We start from the raw sequence: 19,089 nt of genomic DNA on the forward strand, positions 1-19,089 counted from the left end.
ACAATGTTGCCTGTTTTGAAAAATGTTTAATATTGCTTGCTCATTGCCATGTTGAAAATTATTTTTTTACTCTAGTTTACCATTTTTGTTTGTTGCATGTTCTCTATTTGACATTCCTTTTTGTAATGATCACCAAGTTCTTGGTGTGAACAGATATGGGAGCCCCTGGTGATCGTAGTGATGATGGAAATGCTGCAGTGTAGTATGCACGGGTTGGATCTTGCTCTATGAAGCATCTTTAGGGACACCGTTGCCTTTGAATTTCAGTGCTCTATGAGCAAGCCTTTTGGACAACTGTCAAACTCTAATTTTTTTTTGTTTTAATTCATGGCATCGTTGTGTGCCTTTGTCTTCATTTCTAAGTATATTTATGGGTGACTATGATTAGTGGATTCTGTATATATTGTTTGTCTCATGCTCTAAAATACTATAACTATGCGACTTTTTGTTTAGTAGAATTATGCTATTTAAATGGAATGTCACACACAAAAGACTTGACACATGGCAACAAAAAAAAATTACAAAAAAAAATAGAGGTTAACATATGACGTGCTATTAATGGCGTTAATAATTTTTTTTCTAAAAGGGACCTAATAGGTACTTTCCAAAAGTTGGGACATAATTGACATTTTTTTAAGATCGATTACTAAATTAACACACCCTTATTATTAAAGTGAGTGTCATCCGATTAATTAAACCTATATGTATTGATATGATGTGATGTGAGAGTACTGTATACACAAATAGATATATGTACAATAGGTGAAAATAAACGTTTGGGAAATAATAAAAAAAATGTTTTAAATTATCTTTTATAAATATTCATATTTATATACTTTTTATATGAATTTAAGTTATATTTTATTTTGATGTAATCTTTATACAAGCGTTTTTGATGCATTTATAGTTTAATTAATACTATAATAATATTGAGTCTTATAGCAAAATCATAACAAGCTGCAGTCACGAGATTTTCACATTATTAGTTTTTAATAATATAACTCATATTTAACTACTTAAAACTGTACATCAACATAACATTATAATCTCAAACTCATTCATGTCATTCATATGTAGGGATATTGTTCAAACAACAATGTGACGAAAGCCTTTTTATATTCATTTGACATGCTAAAATAATTCAAATCCAATGAATTATATGTTGTGTTGATGAAAATAATATGTCTTGAAAAGTTCCAAGTCGCATAGGATAACCAAGGAGGTGTGTGTTAGTGACTATAGAACTCTAAATTCATGATGTTCCTTGCCCCAAGTCAAAGACACTTTGAACTAGTGTTTGACTTTTCTTATATTCTCTTGTAATAGAGTGTTGTAAGGTGCAACTAAATTCTTGCTCTGAAGGGTGTTGGTGTACTTGGGGTTAAAGGGTTGAGAGTGTTCTCTCTGTGTTATACAAATTTGCACATAGTAATTATTCTTTGTGGTCGTGGTTTTTCTTCGTATTTGCAGTTTCTACGTTATATTCATGTGTTCTCTAGGTTAATCTTATTTCTCTATTAATAGGGTAATTCTGGGGGATAAAGACAGTAATGTTCTTAATTGATGATGTGTTTTTTTCAACATATAATTTTTGCCCTGGTAGTAAATGTTTGATTCTAACAATTGATAAGTGAATAATTGTTGCATGTGGTATCAATTATCTTTTGAGATCGGTCACAATCAAATATAATTTTTAGTCTAGTGATAAATAGTAAAATTGTAGCATTGGAGGGTGGTTGTTCATATTATTTAATGGTGTCTAAATCTGGTGTGGTGCTATGTGGGCACACAATGCATGTGGATGTCACCGAAGATGGTGAGCATGGCCATAGACAACGAGAGAAAATATTTTATATGAAAAAATATAAAATAATATCATATACTTTATATTACTCTAAAGTTTCTAAATAGTGCTCCATGTAGACTACCTGAATAGGTAATCCACCCAGCATTCACAAATAAAAATCTTAATAAACATATCTTTGTCTCTTTTGTTGTGTCATACTGCTGGGCACCAAAAAAAAGCAATTCTTATTTTTATGACATTTGGTTATTAGTTTATGTTTTATTTGAAACTGTCTTTTTATCATTTTAAAAAACAAATCTGCATACCGCAAAATTAAGAGATAAACGTGTGTGTGTGTGTATATATATATATATATATATATATATGCGTGTTTTATAGAGTGGAAGGTATAAGATATAATTTGGAAGAGGTAGAAAGCGAATATGGTATAGTGGGAGTCAGAATCATTGCATCAAAGACATTATGAGCAAAGTCAAACAATGCGAGGATGTTAGAAATTATCATCTGGTGGGGACGCTTTATATTTTTGTTTGGAGAGGGGAAAATGAAAGAATAAACAGTGTTAGCCTTAAGCAATGATAGAAAGGATAATGGGATAAGGTGCCAATATTTTCTATACTATACAAAAACATTCTTTTGCTCTTGAAGTTATCGGTAAAAGAAAAAGAAGTTACCTAAATGGACCATTTTTGAAACTCTTTTAAGCTGAAAATATAAGAGGACAAGGTTTACCCTACCTGATCTATCCCTATCCCTGGGTTGTAGTTGGCTAAGAGAAACAGTTACAGATAAGGGTGTGTTTATTTCAGAAGATCCATTTGACTGAATTTGAGAAAGAGATGGGATCGTTTAAATAGAAAAAACTTATGATAAATAAAAGAATTAAAGATAAAAAATTATCAAAATTAGCGAGTTTATGTGATATGTTTGATAAATTAAAAAATAAAATAAGATGATTAGCATTTTATTCTTGCTCATAAGAATAATTAAAATAAAAATGTAATTAGTGTAAATTATGTTAAAATAAAATGTGAATTATTTAAAATTGATAAAATTATGCTAAAATAAAATTATATCGATAGAAATAAAATTGAGATAAATTGTGTTAAGTAATAATTTATATATTATAATTTTAAGTATTATAATTACAATTATAAATAATTATAATAATTGTTATATTATATATTATTACTATATATATATATATATATATATATTAGGATTAAATATGTTTTTTTCCTCAAGTTTCAGTGAAATTTTGAATTAGTCCCTCTTTAAAAATTTTGACCAATTTAGTCCTTCGTCTTTAAAAATGTGCGAATTTAGTCATTATAATCAAATTTTGTTAAGTTTATCTGACATTTCAAGCGTATTTCATGATAATATTTGAATTGTTTACGCAGTTTGACACATTTTTGCTTCAATGTTAACTCAAATTTTATCATAAAATACGTTCAAAATGTCAAATAAACTTAACAAAATTGGATGAGAATGACTAAATCCATGCATTTCTAAAGATGAATGACTAAATTGGTATACAGTTTCAAAGAGGAACTAATTCCGAAATTCCCTGAAACTTGAGAGAACAAAAACATATTTAACTCTATTTTTTATTATTATATAAGATGAGAATGACTCTATATATTATAACATATAATAGAATTTTGTTATATGTTAGTGTGACAATCCAAAAATTCCTTCATCAGAAAATCATTTACTTATCTGTAAACATAGTTCTAAAAAAGAAAAAAACTTCTTTTCTCTTCTAAAATTTTTAATCAACTTTCATCTCTTTTGAAGATTCAACACCGGAGTAATCTATTTATTTATGTGAAGAACTATATCAAAATCCTCAATCAATCTCTCCTAATGGTAAGTTTGAAAATTCTACCAATTCTCTGAGAGCAACCTTTTTTCCCCTTGCAAGCAAAAAGATGAATGAGTTAAAGAAGAACTAACCTATAAGAGAAGTGATGAATGAGTGTAACCTTGATGATGTTATAGTGACAATATTGTTGGTATTTGAAAGATTAAATGTATTTTATGTGGTATAGTGATTCTTATAAAATTAATGAATTAATTAGATATATGATTAAACTGATAATCTTTATGGTGTGTAAAAAGTAGAGATGGTAGAATGCATTGAATTATGGTGACATGCTGTTATATATATATATATATATATATATATATATATATATATATATATATATATATATATATATATATATATATATATATATATATATATATATTAAAGAAAGTAGTAAATTTATGTGATTGTTATAATGCTCTGAAATTATTTTTATTTTACATTTTACTAAATAGTTTCTTTGTATGCCATCAATTATGTTTATGATTATGTTGAATTATGGTTGATATTGTATGAGTAATTGTGAAGATTTAGTGTGTTTGGGTTGTCAAATTAGTTATTTTTAAAGGAAAATGCTAGTATAAGGTGAGTCCAAGTGTATTGAAAGAGATTTGTTATGTGAGATTATTCTATCTCTATTAGTATCTAACTCACACATAGGAAGATAACTAGGTGGTGAGAGTCAAATGAGGCTTCACTTGATAGATGATATGATATGAAAGAGAATCATACTTATGGAACTAGTAAAGTTATTCATGATAAAAAGTTGTAAAGAAGGAAGAGATAAGTACAATATGACATATGCAAAGTCACATGAGTCCATTCAATACACTAGCCTTTCTTTCGGAAGGCCGAGTCTAGATATTACTCTTTAGTTTTATGCTTGGCTGATTTTTATTTTATACATCCAAAGGATTCATTTTTACAATTTTTTTTTTTGTAAAAAGGATTCATTTTTTATATTATGTTTTTAAAAAATATGTAAATATACAATGGTATTGTAATTTAAATCCTTAAGACTCACAAATCAAGTATCAATTATTAGTTATAATAGAGTAATATAACATGTAAATGTAATAATTATTTTAATTTATCTAATTAAAAAATTAATTAATTAACTGAAAGTTTAAAAAATATTTTATATGATGAAATATGTTTTTAATATTAATTTATATATATATATATATATATATATATATATATATAATTTAAAAAACTTGAAAACAAATTGAATGAAATGTAGTTATTATAAAAGAAAATATGTTTACATAAAGTTAATAAATGTAAAATATTTAATTCACCACTAAACTTATTAACTTTGGTATGAAATTGTTAAAATATAAGGATAACATTGTTTAAATACAAAATTTTGAGAAATTAATCATTTTGTGTAATATAACTTAAAATATATTTTGTATTATAATTAATTAATGAATTTAATTTTATTATTGTATGAACCTAAATATAAATCAAATTAATAATAATAATAATAATAATAATAAATATCATTACAAAAATTGATATTTTCATAAATATAACAAAAGTAAAATATTTGATTAAATATTATATTATATTATATTATATTATATTATTGTCAGTATTATTATTACTAGCATACACACAGCACTATCACGCATGTGTACACACAATTTTAATATGAATGATAATATATTAATAGATGATAATATTGTAATGTTATTAAGTTAATATATAAAATAAATTTATATTTATTAAAAATAAAGTGAAATGAATAGATAAATTAATTGTTGATAAATAAAAAATAAATAAACAGTTTTATATAAAATAGGTAAAAATAACCATTAATTTTAAAAAAATTAATAAATAATTATATTGTAAAGGGTAGAATTGGTATTATGAAATGTGAACAAAAAGAGGAAATCCTTTTTATATATTGTTATGGATTAAATTCTTAATTTTAATATAATTCAAAATTAACATTAATAAAATAAATAAATTTTATTTTACCATTAATCATTTTATAAAAATTAAAATCTAATTTTCTACAAACTTAATTGACTTTGACCTGTCCTTTCAATTTTCAATTATAACTTAATATTATATTATATAATTATTAGTTTTTGTATAGTTGGAAAATAAATTGTTAGAGTCATTAACAGAATAGGAAAACACTACGAGCATAACAGAGCTATTAATCCAGAGAATTGTTGTGAGAAGAGAAAATAATGACCGAAACATTGAGCGAGGAGAAACACGAGTGGAGAGAAGGACACGGTGTGACCAATAAAGATCAGAACAAATGAATCTTAATTAATACACAATGTCAAGGAGAAAAACGAACCTAATCATAATGACTATTTAATGTTAATCTTCCTTCTATATTCACCAATGAGTTTCTTATGCTATTTGTGTCGTTTTTTATTTTATACTGCTCTTTAGAGAGATGTAAAAATTGACTTACCAGATTAAATTTTGTGTGTTTATATTTTACATTATAATACGAAGTTTTATTATATATTTATACTAAAGTAAAATGAGTTTATTATGCTCTTTCGTAAGTTTTAATTTTGTATTTACGCTATAATACTATTAACATGTCTCGTGCAAAAAAAAAAATTATTTACTTACTATATTGATAATTTGAAAATTAAATAAAACATTTAAAGTGTTTAGGTAATAAATATTAACTAAAAAATATTTTTTTCAACGAATGATGGGGCTTGTCTGCTCAGGTCAGAGCTATAAATGGAACGTATGGGCACAAAACACCCTTTGCCGAACTGGGTTATTAATGCAAATATTAATCAAATTCAAAAGGGGATGATCGATTCGGAGTCATAACTTTTAGTTATCACAATATTTGGAAAATTAATTTAAGATGTTTGAGAGAGTTTCTTAACTAAATGGTATGAAAGCATCAATTAGTTAAAATATGAGGAGAATGAAAGTCATACTTAATTTCTCAATAATATATTATCATATATATATATATATATATATATATATATATATTTAATTATATGTTTACTTTAATCTCTTAAATTTTAAAATTGTATTAATCTCTCAAATTTTAAAATTGTACTTTTTATTCCTAAACACTAAAAGATTAAAATAATTTTTTGAATTTGATTTTAGTCTTCAAACAACAAATCTATGGAATAAAAATAATATCTCTAATTTAAAAGCTCTATGTAAAAAGTTAAAATGCACAAACGAGTTTCACTCCTAAATTAAAAAGATATATATATATATATATATATATATATATATATATATATATATATATATATATATATATATATTATCTTTTAGTTTAAATATCTTTTTAGTCCTCATTTTCGTAGTGTTTGTTGCTGATGATCCTCATTTTAACAGAATGTTTAAAATGGTCTTGACATCTTTACCAAATGTTTAAAATGGCCCCCATTTTCGCAATTTGTGTTTTATTTGGTTCTTTTCTGTAACGCCGTTTAAATCATTAACAGAGCATTGTACAGGTGGCACGGTTTGTATGTACAGTACACATAACACACTCTAATACAAACCGTGCCACCAGTAAAAGATCAAATAAAACACGAATTGTGAAAATGATGACCATTTTAAACATTTTGTCAAAATGAGGATCATCCGCAACAAACACTACGAAATTGAGGACCAAAAAAGTATTTAGGCCTTATCTTTTACTCTCTTTGATTATATATGTTTCCGTTTTAAATCGGGCCACAAACGATGAATATTTTCTCAATTTAGAAAGACAATCGGTTTGGGGCGGGGAAAATGGCCTCCATGTGGTGGGTAAAGAATTTGACCTAATGAACAAACTGTAAGTGTTTTAAAAGAAGAAGAGGCATATTCAATATTATAAAATAAAAATATATAAAATTTTATTTTGACTATATGTAATATAAATAAAGTAAATATTGCAAAGATAAAAATTAAACTATGATTAGTCAACAACATTTATAACGCTTAAAATATTACGTAATCTTCTACTTCTAAAATTTGAAAAAACTTAACTAAACTTAAAAAAAAAAATGTTAGTCTCTAACTTTCGAATAGCTTGTTTAAATCGTTTAATATATCTTCATTTTGAAAAAACGTTACATTATTTTATCTTTTAATATCTCTCTTCATAAATATAAAAATTACTTTTTTAATAATAAAAATACTTTTAAAAATGGTGCAAGGATGTAATGAAAACATTTTCCTTAAAGAAAAAAAAAAACTTAATAATATTTGAAAGATAAAGCAAAACACTTGCTAGAAATAGTGGGAGTCAACTCTTATTTTAAGGAAGAGTAATAGAAAATAGGTGATGAAAAAGAATGGTCCAGAAATAGATAAACTAGTTAAATGGAAAGTCGGTTGTGCGATGCTATGCTATCTTAATCTACTGTACTCACTTCTAAGTTAAGGATTATAAAGAAAGAAAGTAGAGAGAGCAATAATGGTGGCACACCAAAGCTTTTTTTTTTTTAGGTCACTTTCTTGGGCGGTGGCATGGCGTACACTACGACAGAGACAGAAGAAACTTGGGTAAAGCCACCAACATAACATAACATTAATTATTGTCTTCCCATACTTCTAAATAAAAGGCTACCTTCGTCTTCTTCTGACTCTACTAATCTATTATGTTTGTGTGTAAATTTATGTTCTATTTTACCTTTCTTCATCATTCCCTCAAGCTTTGCTCTTCCCTGCCCCAAAGGGCAAACACATTACCCTTTCGGCATTACTTCCAATAATTAATGACCAATCTCTGAATAACGTTTCAAGATTTGACCATCAATGTGTTTTCAAGATTCCCAAAAGATTTTTCTCAACACTACCCGCTTTTGTAAGAGAGTCTTCCAACAAATCAACATGTATTTTTATTTATTTTGATTAAATTTTCTTCCTCTATTGAGTTTAGACATCATTTTTTTTATGGTATGATTGTCATAATTTATATGTGAAATAATAAGTATATGCGTAATTAATAAGTTGGTTCGGACCAAAGGTTGAACGGAATCGGATCAAAGGTCGAACTGAGTTGACTTGGTTTGAAGGTTGAATTGGTCGAAGGTCGAGTTGGATCAGATCAAAGGTCAAATTAGGTCGGATTGGATTAAAGACTGAGCTAAGTTGAAAGTCAAACCGAGCTAAACCAGGTCAAAGGTCAAGTCGGGTCAAAGATTGAGTCGAGTCAGGTCGAAGGTTGAGCCAGACTGAACCAAAAGTCAAGTTGGACCACCCTTGGCTGAAGGTTAAACTAGGCCAAAGGTCGAATCAGATCAGGTCAAGACAGGTTGGACCAAAAGTCGACTTGAATATAAAATTAAGACAAGTCGTATCGAATTGAAGGTTAAGATAAATTAATTATAGTTAAAAATAGAACTGAATTCATCATAAAATAAAAATTAAATTATTTTATCTAAATAAAAAAATTAAAAATTAAAATATTTTAATTAATTTACTCAAACAAATTATTTAAGAAATAAAAAAAAATCAATAATTAGTAGGTGTTTCAATTTTTCGAATCGTTGAAATCCTTTATCAAATACGAGGTTATAGTTTATTAAATAACATCCTAATAAACCTATATCCACGTCTTTGTCGATATTTTTGTTTCATTGTGAAACCTTATGTTGCTTTCTTTTTTCACACAATACTCCATTATTTATATGTGTTTGGCAATTTTTATACCGCAAATAAATTAAGATGCATTGGTGATAATAAATGCTTCTAACGTATAAGAAAGTGATAATAGAAATCTTCTAAAACTTCAAAGTTTATGCAAATTAAATCTATTTAAAAAATTAAAAAGGTAAATCGAAAAGTAGTGCTTTTAATATTAAAAAGTATAATTCCCCAAAACTTAACAATCAAGTATTAAAATCTAAATATATCTAAAAGTGTAATTTGTTATCGTACGTTAACAAAACATATGGTGCACCTATATTGAAAAGTGAGTTGGAAACAAATGCAAATTATTTAAAAGACTTTCTTAATTTGGTCCATAGACTTTATTTACCTTCTAATCTAAAGAAATTTTTTATGGAATATTTTTTAATTATTAACTATCAAACTTTTAAATTCAAAACACATGAAAAATAAATTTACATAAATTTTGGAAAACAATTTTTTATCATTTTATTGAATAAAAAATATTTCTAGTGAGTAACGGAGCATGTTCTATTCCAAATAACATTTTACAAAAGTCCTGTGGCAGCCTATAAAGAATCTCTTAAAATTAAGAAAAGGTTAAGTAAAATTTTAAGTTCATAATAAGTTTGAGTATTTTTAACTAGATTTCTTTAAAAGATAAGTTTCGTTGATTTTGCCATCAATTAAAGTGAATAAAAAATAAATTTATAATAAGTTTGCTTGTTATTTTATACCGTCATTACTTATGTGTCGTCTTATTACTTATGTGTCGTCTTAATTTCATATAATTTTGAGTATCTCCAATTAAATTCATATTAAAAAATTTATTAATGAATGTCCATAATCATTATCAATATACTTTATAATGAAGTCTTTAGTGTGAATGAGAGTTTCGTAGCCATTTGATTTTAAATATCAAACAAAAATATGACGAACTTGAACAATTGAAAAAAAAAAATTAAAGATATACCATCTTAATTATTTTTAGCAAGGACTAATGTTTGGTATCTTCTCCTACATGGTTGATTTGTTTTTTAATTTTATATTTAATTTTTAAAATGAAACAATGTCATTTTTTATAAATATATTAAGGTTCAAAAGTTTCAATTTTAACTGTTATTTTTTTAATTTTTCATATAAAACACATCACAAGTAACTATATAAATAAATATAGTCACATTATTCCGCATAATAGTAACTTCAAACGATAAATACCCAATTCAAAATATGCAAAATTGAAATATTCAATATAAAATTTGTAGAAACTCAGTTAAAAATGTTTAAATTTAAAACTTAATTAAATTTTTAAAAATAAATAAATAACAAGTTAACTAGGACCACACACCCATAGCAAATCAAATCATATCATCATAAACTTCAGTGAAAGATCAAGAGTTAGACATGTCGGTGCCATTAAAAACCGATTAAGACAATAATCAATTTTGGATATTTATATTTCAAACATTATATCAATATATATATATATATATATATATATATATATATATATATTTGTATTAATTTGCAGTAAGGAAGAATCTATCCAAATAACTAAAATACTTGATATCGTCCCTGATAAAGGCTCTCTTGGGACTGCATAAACCCCATGGAAATAAATCTAACTCTAACCATAGAAAGGTTTATTTGTAACACATAACACGGTTTAAAGATATTACATATATTATATTTATATATAGTTAAATTTAGACAATATATAGTAAAAAAGGTAGGGTTTTGTATATTTCCAGGTGTTGTTAATATTACACTGTTAAGAAAAATAAGTATAACTTTTCAAAACACACACATAATTAGTAATTATTTTTAATATTAAATTTGATTATCGACTGGAGTTGGTCACTTAGTATTAGTAGTTGAGTTTTAACCATCTAAATCTTTCACTCATTGTGCCTCTTTTAGTTTTATTTTAGGATTTTACTTGCTGCACCTCCACAACCTCTTTACACACCCTTTCCAATTTTCAAAATGATCATTTAACTCTTCATAAAATAATTTTCAAATTACATATTTTAAAAACTTTCAGAAACAAGCTTTCTGAAATTTCCGAAACAAAATTATCAAAATGAGATTTCTGAAACAAAATTTTTGGACAACATGAAATATATTCCAGAATAAGGTTTTTAAGAATGAGATTTCTGAAATAAATTTTCCGAAAGACAATGCCTTTCAGAATGAGTGCTCTGGAATATCCATACATGAAATATATTCTGGAAAAAGCTTTACAGAGCATAAGAAATATGGTCTAAAAAACTTTTTGGAATGAGTTTTTTTTTTCTCTGCATTGTCTCCTTTTTTTCTTCTTCTACAACGTTATCCCTTTCTTTTTCTTTCTCTCAAGCAGTGGTGCAACAGTGACAACGGCAGTGTTGGAGTGATGCAGTAATGGAGAATGTTTGAGGTTTTTTTTTTTTTCTAATGTTGTGATGGTGTAGTTATTAATGGTGGGGTAACAGAAAACAATAACCTTTATGTTATGGCACAACTGATGGCAGGCCCAGTGAAAGAAATCCCAGAGTACTTTAAGAGAAATCCAGGTTTTCAATTTTTTGGCCCTTGATCGTAGATTCGATATTAAAGTCACGGGCTGCTATTTCACCTCATTTTTTCCCCTTCACTCCGCTTACCAGTGTTTTATTTATTTATTTATTTAAGAAAATACCTTTCGCACAAATTAGTTTTTTATTTTTTTTTCTTTTAATGATAATAAACTGAAAATAATTGAGAGTTGTTGTTAAAAAAATTAAAATGCAATGAGCAAAAAGATTAGTGTAAATAATAGTTTTGAAGGCTTATATATACCTATTAATTATAAGTTATTTTATTAGCCAATTACAAGGTGGACTTGTGAGATCTATCTCATATATCTTGCATCTGCATATTAATTATACTTAAAAAATTATAAAGAACAACGAGATATGAAATGAAATTTAAGGAATATTAATCATTTTTTTTAAATGAATATATCTGTTGCCATTGCCATCTCCAATGAGGGGTAATGGACAATTACTACCCACACTTATCCGTTGCCATATGCCTAGTGCAGATTAACAACTACTGGCAAAATATAAAAAAGAATCAGAGTGGGGAAAAATCACATAGTAAAATTGGTGTAAAGAAATGCATGGTACCCTAATATATGATTAGTTATTTTGTTAATAAAATAGATTAAGCTACACCTGAAGTTGGTGGATTTTTATGTATCAGTTCAACTTTTAATTCAAATAGTTTTAAATTGGATCAACATACGGTTTAAAAATAATAGTTATAATATATCTAACATGGCTAATAAATAAGAGAGAAAATACAATGAAAAAAAAATATGATAAAAAAAATAGCTTTATAATTTTTAAAAGAGAGACGAAGAGAAAGTGAACAAAAGGAGTTGCACCTCCTTTTTTTTTTTTCCTTTGAAGTCATATTCTCAATCAAATTCTCCTTCCTCAATTTACTGCCCTCAATTTTCTCTTTATGTTCATCCATTTCAAAAGTTGATAGCATCACTGAACAGTTAAAGGGTTAAGGATTAGATTGAACCAGTTAGTTGAATTTTGAAATAAAGTAAGTTCAATTTACACTTTTTTTTTTAAACAATATGTTTTCCCTTTTTTTATATAGTATTATTTCACTTAGATTATGTTTTTTGTCTTCAAGATGATATTCTATCTATTTGCAATTTTAGAATCACGTTCTAATCGTTGTTTGAAATAGAGAGATTCAAAAAGGAAAAGTTGTGTAGTGTGTAGGGAGTAGCCTGTTTTAAGAATCTGCATTGAGTTAATTGAAGATGAAAATTTAAAATTATTTTAGAATTATAATTGATAACTACAAAATTATAAATAATTTGGTGAAGTTTGATTGAGTAAAATTGTGAAGTTTTTGGTGATATGTGTTATGTTTAGAGATGGGTGTGTATTTTATTAATAATAAATTATATATTAATAATGATTAGGAATTTATTTGATGATTACTGAATTTGTGTTACTGTATATAGTGGTTATAATGTTGGTGGACTGCAATTTTAACAAAAATCTGGGGCTATATATCTTGAAGAAAATTATTGTTAGTAAAAGGAATAAATGTATGAATTTTTTTATTTGTTTGTTATAGAATGAGAGATATTGAGATAATACAAACTCAAATGTTGAGCTATTATGGGTTATTGTGTTTAGTTATGATCAATTGTTATAGAAAGGTGATGTTGAAATGGTCGAAATGAGTAAATTTGAGAGATTGATATTCTTGTAAGGAATATAGTTGATAAGTTGAGTATGATATTCTGGTAAAAAAAAAAACTTTAATTTTTGTTTGTTTAAATTGATTATGTTTTGTTTAGCTTAGAATGAAAGGTTTGGTGTTCAGTGACTATTATTAAGGAAAAATATTATTGTTTAATATGTCAAAGTGTATTGAAAGGGGATATTTAGGGTGAGACTATCCTAACTTAACTAGTATCACACTCACATAAGGTGTAATATCTAGGTGGTGTGAGTCGAAGGAGGTTACACAGGATAGGTAATATGATACGAAAAATGATCATACTTAAGAAGTTAGTGGAGTTAACTCTGTCATGACTTGGTTTAGGAACATTGGTCATGAGTGATGCAACATTAATTGGAGGATTTGGTAGCAAGCTTCAAAGGCAATTTGGATTCTCTGCTGGTTTTTTTGTGTTGTTCCTCTACTGTGCCTTCATAATATACTGATTACCACTCATTTTGACGTTTTAAAATATATTAAAAAGATATTTAAAATATCAGTACAGTGTATTTTGAATGCTCAGCAGAGGACAGCATCAAAAAAATCAGTAGAGAATCTGGACTCCTTCAGAGGTGCGTGCAAAGTTTCACAAGTCCATTCAATGCACTAGTCTTTCGAGAACATAATCTAAAATTATTTTTGTTGTTTGAGTAGTATTGGGCTAATAGTTGTTTCACTCATTAGGTTGAGTCACGTGTACTAACACCTAGTATATGATTTGATGAATGTGAATTGTTTGAGGTTAATTTTTTTAAGATGTTTGAATAAAGTAGTGTGGTTTAACGTTGGATAGTATATGTTTACTGAATGTGAACTTTGTGAATTTTTATGTTAGACTAAAGATAATGTCCACTGAATGAGTAATTGACAAGTAAATATATGAAAATATATAAAAGAATGGTTGATTTCATAAATGACGCCCCTACAAATTTATATACATTCTTCATTTGTGAATTAACTTTTCATTACTTTTCTTTAAATGCATTAACTTACCCTGTTATTTATTATTGGTGTGTTGTTTGTTTTCTTTTTTATGCGATGATCTAGGATTATCCGTGACAACAGTAAGTGCAGCTGGAGTTAGTAACTCTAAAATTGAGACAAGACTTTTAAAACTAGATAGTATTAAATTACTATTGCATGGTAAGGATCTAACTAACACGGTTAGATTATATATATATATATATATATATATATATATATATATATATATATATATATATATATATATATATATATATATATATATATATATACCATTTTATTTATCTAAGTATGAAATTATGTACATATATTAAATTTTACCTATTAAATTATTATATCTGAAAATTGAAATTAATTTTATGTACGCGTTAAACTTTTAAAATTTAGAAATCTCAATTAGAAATCATCTCATAATTACTTTGATACTTTCACAATTGTACAAAATATATCCTGTATCTCTTGTTTGTTTACACCAACCATTATTATCACTTTATTGTGATACTGTTGGCAATACGATAGCTACTAATGTACATGTATTTAGGGGACTCAGCCCACAACTTGTGTTAAGATTCATATCTGTAGGCTGAGAAGCAAACGACTATCCCAATTCACATTGGTTAATGACAAAGCAGTTGCTGCAATGTGGTTTGAACTCAGCCCTGCCATTGCAATTTGATCTTTCTGAGATCCATGGTTTATATACATATCAGGCAACGTCATCGCTCGCCACTGTATCATATCAAAAACCCATTGCTTAATTAATACACCATACACAATCTAATTTACATACAAAAGAAGGACAGAAAAAAAGCCTCACCTTGAGATTACCATCAAGAAGACCATTTAATCCCAGAAAATGAGAAACATGAGAACCAAATCCTCCCACAGATCCCTCTTCCACTGTGATAAGAATCTCATGCTCTCTACCCAGTTGCCTCATCAAATCTCCATCCAGAGGCTTACAAAATCGTGCATCAACCACAGTTGTTGAGATGCCATGAGCTTCAAGAACCTTAGCCGCTTCCATGCAACTCTGTACCATTGTTCCATAACCAACAAGAGCCACTCTACTTCCCTCCTTTAACACCCTTCCTTTACCCACCTACATTTCATTTCTCAATTAGAAAAAACCAAGCAATCTAGGGAGAAAAAACAAGAAAATTTATGAGATTTAAAAGAACTAGTTGAAATAAGCACCTCCAGTGGTGTGCCCTTATTGTTTGGGGGAAGAATGGAACCTACACCATTCCCTCTTGGGTACCTAAAGCAACTGGGTCTATCATCTATGGCCGCAGCAGTGGCTATCATGTGCATGAGTTCAGTCTCGTCTGACGGAGCCATGACCACCATGTTTGGCAAACAAGCCATGAATGTTGTGTCAAATGCTCCACAATGAGTTGGACCATCAGCACCAACTAACCCAGCTCTGTCCAACGCAAATCTAACAGGAAGCTTTTGTAGGTCCACATCATGTGCTACCTGCATGGACCACATCGAACACCACAAGGCCAAACTGTCAAAGGGTTGATTCCACTAATAATTTCAACCATGCAAACAATTTAAAGAAAGAAAAAAAGATAGCTCGGATCAGTTGTACAAAGTTTCATGAGTCCTGACCTGATCATAACCTCTTTGCAGGAAGGAAGAGTAAATTGCGCAGAAGGGTTTACAGCCCTCAGCGGCTAGGCCAGCAGCAAAGGTTACAGCGTGTTGTTCTGCGATCCCAACATCGAAACATCTCTCTGGAAAGCGCTTTTGAAACAGGTTAAGGCCGGTACCCCCCTCCCATTGCAGCATGGATGGCAACAATTTTCTCATCAACTTCAGCTTCTGCTATTAAAGACTCAGCAAAATACTGTGTGTAAGACAGGGTGCTAGTTTTGGATTTCAACTGCTTCCCTGACTTAGGATCAAATTTCACAACACCTACACAAATAAATAATAAAACACATCACGCCATTACACCGTGTAAAAGCTATAGAGGACGCAATGAAGTACATTTAGTTCATAATTACGAAAGTATAGAATATAGATATTTAGTCACTTAATTACCGTGCATCTTGTCAGCAGCAACTTCAGCTGGATGATAACCTTTCCCTTTCTCGGTGATTACATGAATGAGAACAGGTCCAAGTGTTGGCATGCCCTTCACACTTTTAAGGATGTGTACAAGGTCTTCCATGTCATGCCCATCTACTGGACCAATGTAGAAGAGCCCAAGCTCTTCAAATAAACAAGCACTAGCTCCACCTACCATCCCTCTAACGTAGGTATCCAATTGAGATGCAAATTCACGTGCTTCGCTTTCAATTTGCTTCGTGCTCTGTTCAATTCTCACTAAATATCAGTCCCAGTACAAGTATAATTTTATGCCTGATTTTTATCTTGCTTACAATAATTTTTTAACATAATTATTATCGTCCGTGGTTAAAACATGCTTGATAGTTCAATACCTTTGCGACTTCACGTAGTTGATGGAACTTAGAACTGGTGTGTAGCCTCGCGAGAGCCTTACTAAGAGCTCCAACTGGTGGAGCTGGGCCATCAACGGTGGCAGTGGGAAGGGAAACTTGTTCGTTTTCATTTAAGATTATAATAAGATTGGTATCAAGAAAGCCAGCATTGTTCATTGCCTCGTAAGCTTGTCCTCCTGTCATGGCTCCGTCACCAATCACTGAAATCACATGGTTATCCCTTCCATTCAAGTCTCTAGCCACTGCCATCCCTGAAACTCACGTGAAAATTCATCATTAAAAAAAAAATGAAAAGTACGTCACTTTTAGTGGCCACAAATAAATATGGCCTACTATAATAAAGACAATACATATCAACTTCATGGATGTCGCACTCATACGCAGGCAATAATAATTCTTGCGTGACATCGCTTTCGCAGAATATTTCTTATGATTACTCATGTTTAAATAAATTGTACATCTTGTAACACATTTAAAATTATACACGACCTAATAAGTGTCTTAATAGTCAATTATGCCGAAGAAAAGTGTTACATATTGTTTGTTACCTAAGCCAGCTGAAATGCTAGTGGAACTATGACCAACACCAAAGGCATCATGGACACTCTCATCCCTCTTGGGAAATCCTGCAAGCCCACCAGTCTGTCTAATTGTGTGCATTTTGGATCTTCTTCCCGTTAAAATCTTATGAGCATAGGTCTGCCAATCATCCAAATTGGTCACTGGTTAGACACATGAAAACTATGATATATCATAAATAACAATTATTTAATGGTCCTCCAGATTCGTATATTTAGTACTTTTGGGTACCCACCTGATGACCAACGTCCCAAATGATCTTGTCTTGGGGAGTGTTGAATACATGATGAAGTGCCACAGTTAAATCTGCCACACCTAAGCTTGAACTTAAATGCCCTCCGGTCTTCGACACTGTGTAAACAATCTCTTCCCGGAGTTCATCAGCTAGCTCTTCAAGTTCCTGATTATCATACAATAATGCTACAATTATTGTACTCAATTACAAATATCAAGAGAAATCGAAACGATATTAAAATTTGCATGCTAGAGCAAATAGTTTCATTATTTAAGCATTGGATGACATTGCAATAACCTATTTTAATATAACTGTGTAGGTACCTGAATGGATAGATTTTTCATGTGGATTGGATAATTAACGGTGTCCAGTACTGGCGTGGATGGCTTCTCTCCCGAGAAATTCAGAGATCTCCGCAACGGTTGGTTTGGTTCATAGCTTTTCTTCACCACTGTGTTGTCCACCTCCTCACAAACATTGTCTCCTCCAGCAGCTATCACTTGGTTTATCTGAAAATGAGAATGAAATAACAGTTAGTGTTACCACCCTAGACTCCACTACTTGTTCACCTTTTGAAATTTAATGATGCTAATATGTTAACCATACTCTTTGTGGAATGGCGACTGAGATTTTGGTGGTGATGTTTGAAATACTTGGGGAGCCGCAGTGTTTATCATGAGAATGTAAGAAAGGAAGGAAACTAGTTCCAAGAACAAAGGAAGACATGTTATAAGTTGGTAGATTTGTAAAATGTGGAAAGTGGAAAGAAATGTTTTGTTATGTGGTGAGGAGAGAAAAAATGGCACACAATTAGAGAGGCACTTGGTGGTGCTTGGGAAGGTGTGGTCTTGCAGGGTCCTCAATGGAATGGGCAATTTATAGATACATCATAAATTCATAACAGTTTCAAAGATGCACATTTTGCATGATGTAAATTATTGAATTATTAGTGGTCCCTCATTTATCAACAACCAAACCCATCTTAGTTAACCCAAGAATGATAGAATCAGTAATACATGTTTGTCTTTATTACTATTACCGAGCAAAATATCCATTTAATGTTATTTTATTACTTCTAGTGATGATTAGTTTATATACCAAAGCACAACTAAATATTATTAATTATTTTATTTAAAATTTTAATCATGTCTTATTTTAAGATTAGACAAAAACATGACATGAATTGCGTTTTAAGACCACCTAACTTCATACCTATATAGCGGACTTCATATCACGT

At 28.9% G+C, this 19,089-nt stretch overlaps 1 pseudogene across 1 annotated transcript; it reads right to left on the reverse strand.

Moving 5' to 3' along the window:
• Positions 1–14,960: 14,960 nt before the first annotated feature.
• Positions 14,961–18,708, reverse strand: LOC114176963 (1-deoxy-D-xylulose-5-phosphate synthase 2, chloroplastic-like; annotated as a pseudogene). Its single transcript, XR_014993954.1, has 10 exons — positions 18,459–18,708; positions 18,176–18,361; positions 17,853–18,017; positions 17,587–17,737; positions 17,018–17,289; positions 16,617–16,887; positions 16,182–16,490; positions 15,762–16,043; positions 15,382–15,666; positions 14,961–15,293 (listed from the first exon to the last, which is right to left on the reverse strand). The product of XR_014993954.1 is annotated as a 1-deoxy-D-xylulose-5-phosphate synthase 2, chloroplastic-like (transcript).
• Positions 18,709–19,089: the final 381 nt, after the last annotated feature.

This window comes from Vigna unguiculata, chromosome 3 (genome assembly GCF_037176805.1).
Source record: "Vigna unguiculata cultivar grain cowpea cultivar isolate G323 ecotype 2 chromosome 3, ASM3717680v1, whole genome shotgun sequence".
In the NCBI taxonomy this organism is placed as follows: domain Eukaryota; kingdom Viridiplantae; phylum Streptophyta; class Magnoliopsida; order Fabales; family Fabaceae; genus Vigna; species Vigna unguiculata.